The 9,149-nt window shown below is 50.5% G+C and overlaps 1 long non-coding RNA gene across 1 annotated transcript; it reads right to left on the bottom strand.

Annotated features, from left to right (window-relative positions):
- Positions 1-1,796: 1,796 nt before the first annotated feature.
- Positions 1,797-8,305, bottom strand: LOC143270028 (uncharacterized). Its single transcript, XR_013046882.1, has 3 exons — positions 8,172-8,305; positions 7,566-7,879; positions 1,797-2,177 (listed from the first exon to the last, which is right to left on the bottom strand). It is a non-coding gene; the product is annotated as an uncharacterized LOC143270028 (long non-coding RNA).
- Between the last annotated feature and the right edge of the window lie 844 nt (positions 8,306-9,149).

The raw sequence follows: 9,149 nt of genomic DNA on the forward strand, positions 1-9,149 counted from the left end.
AACCAGACAAAGAAACTTAAGTGCAAACAATCCAGTGTGGTGGCTCACACCTGTAAATCCAGCAGTGCTCAGGTGGTGGAGGCAGCAGCATCAGGAGTTCAAGGCTACCCTGAGCTGTTCACTCAGTTACATCAATTTCCTTGAGAGCAATTGATAGCTGGGTGTTGGCAATCACAGACTCTTTCCTTCACATCTTTTTTCTTTTTTTCTTTCTTTTTTGGTTTTTCAAGACAGGGTTTCTCTGTATAGTTTTGGTGCCTGTCCTGAATCTCACTCTGTATACCAGCCTGGCCTCGAACTCAGAGATCCACCTGGCTCTGTTTCCCGAGTGCTGGGATTAAAGGCATGCGCCGCCGCCGCCGCCGCCGCCGCCGCCGCCGCCGCGGCGGCCACCACCACCACCTGACTCGTTCACATCCTAGTTACTAATATGAACTCAAGATACAAACCACACTGTAAGTGTGCGTGTGTGTTACAAAATGACTTCAAAGGCTTACAAAGGCCACAGAGTTCAAGGACTTTAAAGAGGCATTAGAGGCAGAGAAAGTCACTTCTGAGGTTAGATATTAACCAGTCTGAGAGCTGCTGAGGAAGTGCGGAGAACAGAAGGGTTGCGGATCTAGCAGAGAGAGTGGAGTTGCTAAGGACTAGGTCCAGGCAGATAAGCAGATAGCTGGAGAGATGGCAATTCAAACAGGCGGTGCAAACACCGGGCACCCAGCCGAGCTGAAGCCCCTGGGGCTGCTGGGAGTTCTGTTTGTCCCTTGACATATATACTGATTGGTCAAACCATAAGTCTGCCATCCACTGTTAAGTGGAGGCTACATCCTTTCCTGGGCTGGCGTGCTAAATTCTGAGGCCTGTTTTATGTTCTGTGCATGAGTGTTTTGTCTGCATTTATATTTATGTGCACCACATGTGTGCCTGGTATCCAAGGAGGTCCGATGGTTGTGAGCTGAGAACTGAAGCCAGGTCGTCTCTAAGAGTGACAAGAGAGCTTACTGGCGGGGCCGTCTCTCCAGCCCTTACTACGGCTTTAGTGTGCTCATGTGCCTCTAGGTTCCCATTCTGCTTTGGTACGTTTCCAGGTGGGGACTCCTTACCTTTAGGAATAAGCTATTTGTCTTTGCATTGTGGGTAGTGCTGCCCGGGCAGTGGCCGAAAGGTCTTGGAGAGAGCTGTAGTTCAAGAGCACTGCTAAGAAAGATTGCTGGGGAATACAGAGTTTATTAGAGATGTTGGAGATGTTGGTGGGCGGCGGCGGCGGTGGTGGTGGTGGTGGTGGTGGCGGCGGCGGCGGCGGCGGCGGCGGCGGCGGCGCATGCCTTTCATCCCAGCACTTGGGAGGCAGAGGCAGGCAGATCTCTGTGAGTTCGAGGCCAGCCTGGTCTACAGAGCAAGTTCCAGGACAGCCAGGACTACACCGAGAAAACACAACAACAACAACAAAAAACCGACCCTGTCCTAAAAGACACAACCAAGGCCAATGATATGGTGCAGGGGTAAAGATGTTTGCTGCCAAGCCTGATGACCTGAATCTGATCCGCAGACCCACATGGTAGGAGAGAACCCGCTCCTGCAAGTGTTCCTCTGACCTCCGTTCACACCCATCCCACTTACACACATACCTACACACATCCACAAAATAACTGAAGTAGAAATGTCATGACCAACATAAATTGATGAGAACAGCATAGCAGGACCTCTGAGGGGAGTTCAGCTGGCCCCCACCCCCCCCCCTTTACCCCCCACCCCACCCCACCACACACACCCCATGCCCCACCCCCAGCACCAGAGACAGTCATCAGAGTGGGCTCTGAAGAGAGGAACCAAAACCCCACAGGAGGCAGAGAAGGGGGAGGGACAGGATGTGTGGCTACCAATGCCTCCTTTGATGTTGATCACTTTCCAGGAAAGAGATCCTGGTGCCAGTCAGCTGGGAACTCAGGCATGTCTTATCAGTAGGTGTCTGGGAAAGGGGCGGAACTACTGCCAGGTACTGCAGCCTGAACAGCAGCTGGATTGACATTATATTCTTACAGTGGTGACTACCAAGTGTGAAAAAGGTGGCCGGTCCACTGGAACTGGAGTCACAGGCTGTTGTGAGTCATTCAGTATGGGTGCTGAGACCAAACTCAGACCTTCATTCTTGGGGAGTCCATCTGTAATGCCAGTGCCTGGGAAGCAGGGGCAAGAAATGAAGAGTTTGAAGTTGTGGGGAGTGGACTCAGCAGTTCAGAGCACTTGCTGCTCTTTGGTTCCCAGCACCCACATGGTGGCTCACAATCATCCAAACTCCAGTTCTGGGGACCTGATGCTCTCCCCTGGCCTCCGAAGGCACCAGGCATGCACATGGAGTCTATACATGCATGCCGGCAAAACAATCATATGTATAAAGTATTTCTTTATTTGCTTATTTTAAAAATCCCTGAGTCTTAGCCAGGTGGTAATGGTGCACACCTTTAATCCCAGGACTCAGGAGGCAGAGGCAGATGGATCTCTGTGAGTTCAAGACCAGCCTGGTCTACAAGTGAGAAACTCTGTCTCAAACAAACAAACAAACAAACATCCCTGAGTCCTTTGGAGAGAACAAAAAAGAAAATCTGGCATCCACTCTTGACAACCACAGGCCATCACAGCAGAAAACCTGCCCCTGGGAGATGGGCCTGGCTTCTCCACACATGACGTCCACCTTGCAGCCTCTGAGGTTGGTGCTGTTCCCTGTGTGGTTTCAGCTGGCATCAGTACTAATCATTGACTAGACTGTGTGCCACAGAGAACCAGTAACAACACGGGCTTAACCTTTTTCTTTCCCCCCTTCCTTCCTTCCTTCCTTCCTTCCTTCCTTCCTTCCTTCCTTCCTTCCTTTCTTTTTAAAATTGTGGTTTTTAGCAGTACAAGGGACAATGGAATCTAGGGCCCCATGCATCCCAAGTGATTGGTCTACCCATGAGCTGTACCCCAAGCTGAGGTGGGACTGAATTTCGTGGGACTAAATTCCGGTCACACACTGCCACAGATTCCCCTATGGAAGGCAGAAGACAAGGCATCCTGGGGTGCCTGCGCTCACTCTGGGTGCTCAGTAGGACTTGGGACACCAAGAGCCAGCACTACATGACTGTGACATTGTCTGGACACCTCCATTCTTGATCCTCATTATTAGGATCACCATAGGATTAAAGGAAGCAGGGCACACACTTGAATGGCATGTTGAAACCTCAGCTTCAGCATGACAAAAAAAATAATAATAATTGACAGGGGCCATAAGCCTAAGCGACCCTTGACACACATGCTGCCATATTTGGGCTTCTCTCCTCTTTTCTTAGATCTAGGCCTTGCTTAAGTCTGCACAGCACCAGAACCTCTTCCCACAGATACCAGAACCTCTTCTCAGACATCAGGTGAATGAGCTGCAGTTAGGCAATTAGGCAGTTAGACAAGGGTAGATAGATAACCTTCAGAGCAACATTCCCTGCTGGCCGAACAGCCCATAACTAAGTCCCTTCCTGCTGCAACCCCCACAATTAAGTCCCTTCCTGCTCATAACCCCCTTTGTCTACCTATATATGCCTTGAGAGTAAAATAAAATTTTGGAGCTTGATCAGACGTCCTGTCTTGCTCTCATTCTTTGTGTCTCTTGTCCCTTTCATTCGCCAGCCCTCCCTTTAGGTCCCCATTGAAGACCCCGCTGTCCAGGGCAAATAATAAATTTAATTTAAAAGGTTTTAAATCCTGGTCTGGAGAGATGGCTCAGAGGTTAAGAGCACTGGCTGCTCTTCCAGAGGTCCTGAGTTCAATTCCCACCAACCACATGGTGGCTCACAGCCATCCATAATGAGATCTGGTGCCCTCTTCTGGCGGGCAGGCATACATGGAGGCAGAATACTGTATACATAATAAATAAATAAATCTTTAAAAAAAATTTAAAACCCTCTCTCATAAAAAATTTAAGGTTTATTTTTATTTGTGTGTGTGTGTGTGTGTGTGTGTGTGTGTGTGTGTGTGTGTGTGTATACACCAAGTGTGTGCAGGTGCCTAAGGAGGCCGGAAGAGTTCACTGGATGCACTGGAGCCGGGGTTACAGGCAGCTGTAAGTGGACTCACATGGATACTGGAAACCAGACTGAGATCCTCTGGAAGAGCAGCCAGCTTTGGATACTAGTAAGATGCCCCATCTGTGGTGGATTGAGTGAGATTGGCCCCCCTAGGCTCAAATATTCACATGCTTAGTCCCTAGTTGGTGAACTATTTGGAAAAGATTAGGAGATGTGGCCTTGTTGGAGTAGGTGTGGCCTTATCGGAGAAAGTGTGTCACTGGGAGTGGGCTTGAGGTTTCCAAAAGCCCAGGGCCAGGCCAGGTCTCTCTGTCTCTGTGTCTGTCTGTCTGTCTCTCTGCCTCAGGATCAGGATATAAAGATCTCAGTTACTTCTCCAGCAGCATGCCAGCCTGGTGACACCACGCTCCCCACCATAATGAAGATGTGCTGTGGGATGGTCTGTATGTCAAATCTGTTGCTCTGATTGGTCAATAAATAAAACACTGATTGGCCAGTGGCCAGGCAGGAAGTAGGTGGGACAAGGAGAGAGGAGAATTCTGGGAAGCAGAAGGCTGAGGCAGAGACACAGCCAGCCGCCGCCATGACCAGCAGCATGTGAAGATGCCGGTAAGCCACCAGCCACGTGGCAAGGTATAGATGTATGGAAATGGATTAATTTAAGCTATAAGAACAGTTAGCAAGAAGCCTGCCACGGCCATACAGTTTGTATGCAATATAAGTCTCTGTGTTTACTTGGTTGGGTCTGAGTGGCTGTGGGACTGGCGGGTGACAGAGATTTGTCCTGACTATGGGCAAGGCAGGAAAACTCTAGCTACAAAGATGATGAACTAACACTCTGAAACTGTAAGCAAGGTCATGATTAAATGCTTTCCTTTGTAAGAGTTGCCTTAGTCATGGAGTCTCTTCATAGCAATAGAACACTGGTGGTTTGAAAGAAAACGGCCCTCAAAGGCAGTGGCACTGTTAGGAGGTGTGGCCTTGTTGGAGGAAGTGTGTCACTGTGGGGTGGGCTTTGAGGTCTCAGAAGCTCAAATCAGGCCCAGTGGCTTACAGTCAATTCCTGCTGCCTGAGGATCAAGATGTAGAACTTTCAGTTCCTTCTCCAGCGCCATGTCTGCCTGCAAATTAGTGTGCTTTCCACCATGAAGATAATGGACTAAACCTCTGAAACTGTAAGCTACACCCCTATTCATTGTTTTCCTTTATAAGAGTTGCTGTGGTCATGGTGTCTCTTCACAGCAATAGAAACTCTAACTAAGACAAACACTAACTCAAAAGACACCCTTTCAAAAATAAATAAATAAATAAATAGACAGGCATGGTGGCATACCCAGCACTAGGAAGTTGAAGGCAGAAGAATGAGGAGTTCAAGGCTAGCCTCAGCTACACAGGAAATTCCAGGCTAGACAAAGTTATGCAAAACCCTACTTTAAAAAAAAAAATGAGGGCTGGAGAGATGGCTCAGAGGTTAAGAGCACTGGTTGTTCTTCCAGAGGTCCTGAGTTCAATCCCCAGCAACCACATGGTGGCTCACAGCCATCTAAAATAAGATCTGGTGCCCTCTTCTGGCCCGCAAGCATAGATGCAGGCAGAACACTGTGTACATAATAAATAAATCTTAAAAAAAAAAGTGATGGGGTCGAAGAAATGACTCTGTGATTAACAGCACTTGCTGCTCATACAAAGGACCCATGTTCAATTCTCAGCACCCACACGTGGCTCAAAACCATCTGTAACTCCAATTCTAGTGGATCCGATGACCTCTTCAGACCGCTGAAGGCATCAGCAACACACATGCAGACAAACACTCACACACGTACAATGAAAAATCTTTTAAAAAGTGGAATTTTATTCAGCCATTAAAGTGATAAAATTATGTCATTTGGAGGGAAAATGATGCAACCAAAGATTATCATATTAAGTGAACAAAGTCGGACTCAGAAAGACAAATATGTCATATTTTGCTTCATGTGTAGATCCTAGGTTTCATACAGACGCATAAAGTCCTGTCTGTATAGTGGAAAAGCAGTAGCAAAACTACCCAGGAAGCCGGGCGGCGGTGGCACACACCTTTAATCCCAGCATTTGGGAGGCAGAGACAGGTGGATCTTTGTGAGTTCGAGGCCAGCCTGGGCTACAGAGCGAGATCCAGGAAAGGTGCAAAGCTACACCGAGAAACCCTGTCTCGAGAAAAAAAAAAAAAAAAAAACTCCCCAGGAAGATGAAGGGAGCTCGTGGGAGGGGAGAATGAAAGGGAAGGGGGTGGGTACAGGAATGAACATAGTCAAAAACTATAAATTTGTACAAAGGTGAAACCTAGTACTATCTACAATAAGCACCAGCCAATAAACATTTTTTTAAAAGGCGCTTTGGGACAGGCCTAGTGGCATATGCTTTTTTTTTTTTTTGGTTTTCCAAGACAGGGTTTCTCTGTGTAGCTTTACGCCTTTCCTGGAACTCACTTGGTAGTCCAGGCTGGCCTCGAACTCACAGAGATCCGCCTGCCTCTGCCCCCTGAATGCTGGGATTAAAAGCGTGCGACACCACCACCCGGCAGGTGGCATATGCTTTTAACCTCAGCACTTGAGAAATGGAAGCAGGGTTCAAGGCTAACCTGGTCTACAAAGAATGTTCTGGCCAGCCAGGAGACATAGTGAGACGTTTTATTTGCCAGGTGTGGTGTGGTGGCTCCTGTCTGCAATCCCAGCTCTCAGGAGACTGAGGCAGGGGAAGGGGGATCCGTACAAGGTCAAGATCAACTTGGGTTATACAGTGAATTCTAGGCCCACCTTGGCTGCAGAGTAAGGTTCTATCTCAAAAACATCGGCTGGGGATGTGGCTCAGTATGTAGAGGGCTTGCTTGGTATGCACAAAGCCCTGGGTTTCTCTCCAGGGGCCATGTCAACTAGTTGTGATGTCACACCTGCAATCCTAGCACTGGTCAGATGGAGGAGGCAGGAGAATTAGAAGTTCAAGGTCATCTTGGGGTATATAGTGAGTATGAGACCCTGTCTCAGAATGAATCAAGGAAGAATAAATAACCAAGCTCTGGCTTCCATTCAGAGTTAACTGAGCCCTTGAGATTCTGCACCAGGAGTCAGCCTGATCTCTATCTGGGGACATCTGTATATTCAGACCTGGTAACTGGTCTGACAGTGGCCTGCAGTCTGGGACTGGGTGCTGTCCTTGGCTTCTCAGTGAAAAGGTCACCTTTGTATTTCTGTGACTGCCCATCCCATCCCTAGTTTGGAGGTAGGGAGTGGAGAAAAGAGAACCCTAGATCCTTTCTGTTCCCTTCTGGGAGAACTCTGTGATGGGTCTGCTGGTCGGCAGACTCTGTGCTGGCCTCTGGGGGACAGGGAGAAATGAGGTATGTCCACCCTCTCTGGGTTTTGTGAGGACTAAAACCGAAGGTTAGTCTTTGTCAGGTTGCCAAGTCCCTAGCGATGATGGAGCCCAGGGCCTCCTGCAACCTAGGCAAGCCCCATATTCCTGAACTTCACTCACCTCTGGAAATGAGCTGTTGTGTCTCTCGTGGCTCGCTCATGTAACCGCTCTCCCTGAAGGCCATCGTACAGGCACTTAGGAACGGTGGGAAGGATGATATGGCCAGGCTGTGGGAGGTCTCCCTGCTTACCATTGCAGGCAAAGCCAGTGGGGGGCCAGCCTGGGAGGGGGTGCAGCTGGAAGAGAGAGCAGCAGCAGGCAGGGTGGCCGGACAGGCAGGGACGAGCTCTCCTTTCCTCACTTGGAAGCCTGGCCACTCCACTCCAAGCCACTTGGGTTTCTTCTTGAGCCATTAAGGCTAAAGCAGTCAGGGCCTTGAAATATAGAAAAGCCCAAGCTAGGTTGGGAGGGCTCATGTGCTGGCCCTGTGTGGGGCACAGGGACCTTCTCAGACAGGGCTCCTCCCCTGGGGTCACTTCTGGCACCCCTTCCTCAAGCCCCATTCCCCCCGCTGCTTCCCCGCTTCCGCCAGCTCCATACTGTCCCAGGCCGGCTGGGCCCATTGCTTGGTCCCCAGGCCCAGGCTGCCCCTCCTGGCCCCCAGTCAGCCCAGGCGCCACCTCTCATGACCTTGAGCCCTCCCTGAGGGCCTGGCACCAGCCTCACCAGGTCCCAGCCAACTCTCAGCTTTGAAACTGGATAGTTGACGCTCGGAAGAATAAAAGACTGTTTACGTGGCCCACTGACGCGTGCTGCAGGTGTCGGGTCAGGCCTGCCCACATATTTGCGGTCACTCTGGCTTTGTGGCATGGACAGAGGCCGGAGGGGGCCCACCACCAGGCCACCGCCCTGGATCACGCACGGGTTCCCTCCCTCCCTGTCCTCACAGGGCTCACCAATGAGGACATTGCTCAGATAAACAGAAATAAAATACAGGAACACTCAGGCCTCTCAGCAGCCCGAGCATAGGCAAGTTCCTAGGAAAAGGGACATCAGGAAGCTAGTGGAACCTTGTGCCTGCCGAGGGCACAGCCAGCTGCAAGCCCTTCCACAGGAAAGCCTGAGAAAACTGTGGAGTTTCTGGCAAAGAGACAAACAGAAAAATCCCGACTGTCTGGGGGAGGGGCAGGAAGGGTGAGCTTCAGACTCTCTGGTTAGGCTGGAGGCCCTCCCTCCCTCATCCCTCCCTTCTTCCTTCCTGTACGGCCAGGGACTGGTTACCTAGGCACCCACCTGTCCACTAGCAATGGCCATGAGTGGCCTCTGCCTGCATGTGACCAACCAGGCAGCACCCTCCACCCCCCCACATACCAGGGCCTCCCGAAGAGGAGGGGTGTGGCCTCAGGGGATGCTGAAGGCACAGAGCTCCTGATGTCAGCCGCCTCACAGGCTAGTTTGACATTTTGCGGGTGCTGTGTGCCTGGGTGTGTGGATTAGGACTGAGGAGGGGCCTAGAACACACCCAGTCGCTGCCGACGCCTTGGACTGTTCTCTGGAAGCTCAAGGCCTTGACAGCTGAGCAACAGGACAGTCTTTCTGGACTGAGGGAGTGATGTCAGTTCAGTCCATTCCAAAGGCTTCGGGTGCGGGGGGGGGGGGGCAGGACACACAGTGCAGGGCTGGGAGCATCAGTGCCCAAGCCCT

Source organism: Peromyscus maniculatus, chromosome 21, assembly GCF_049852395.1.
Source record: "Peromyscus maniculatus bairdii isolate BWxNUB_F1_BW_parent chromosome 21, HU_Pman_BW_mat_3.1, whole genome shotgun sequence".
Classification (NCBI taxonomy): domain Eukaryota; kingdom Metazoa; phylum Chordata; class Mammalia; order Rodentia; family Cricetidae; genus Peromyscus; species Peromyscus maniculatus.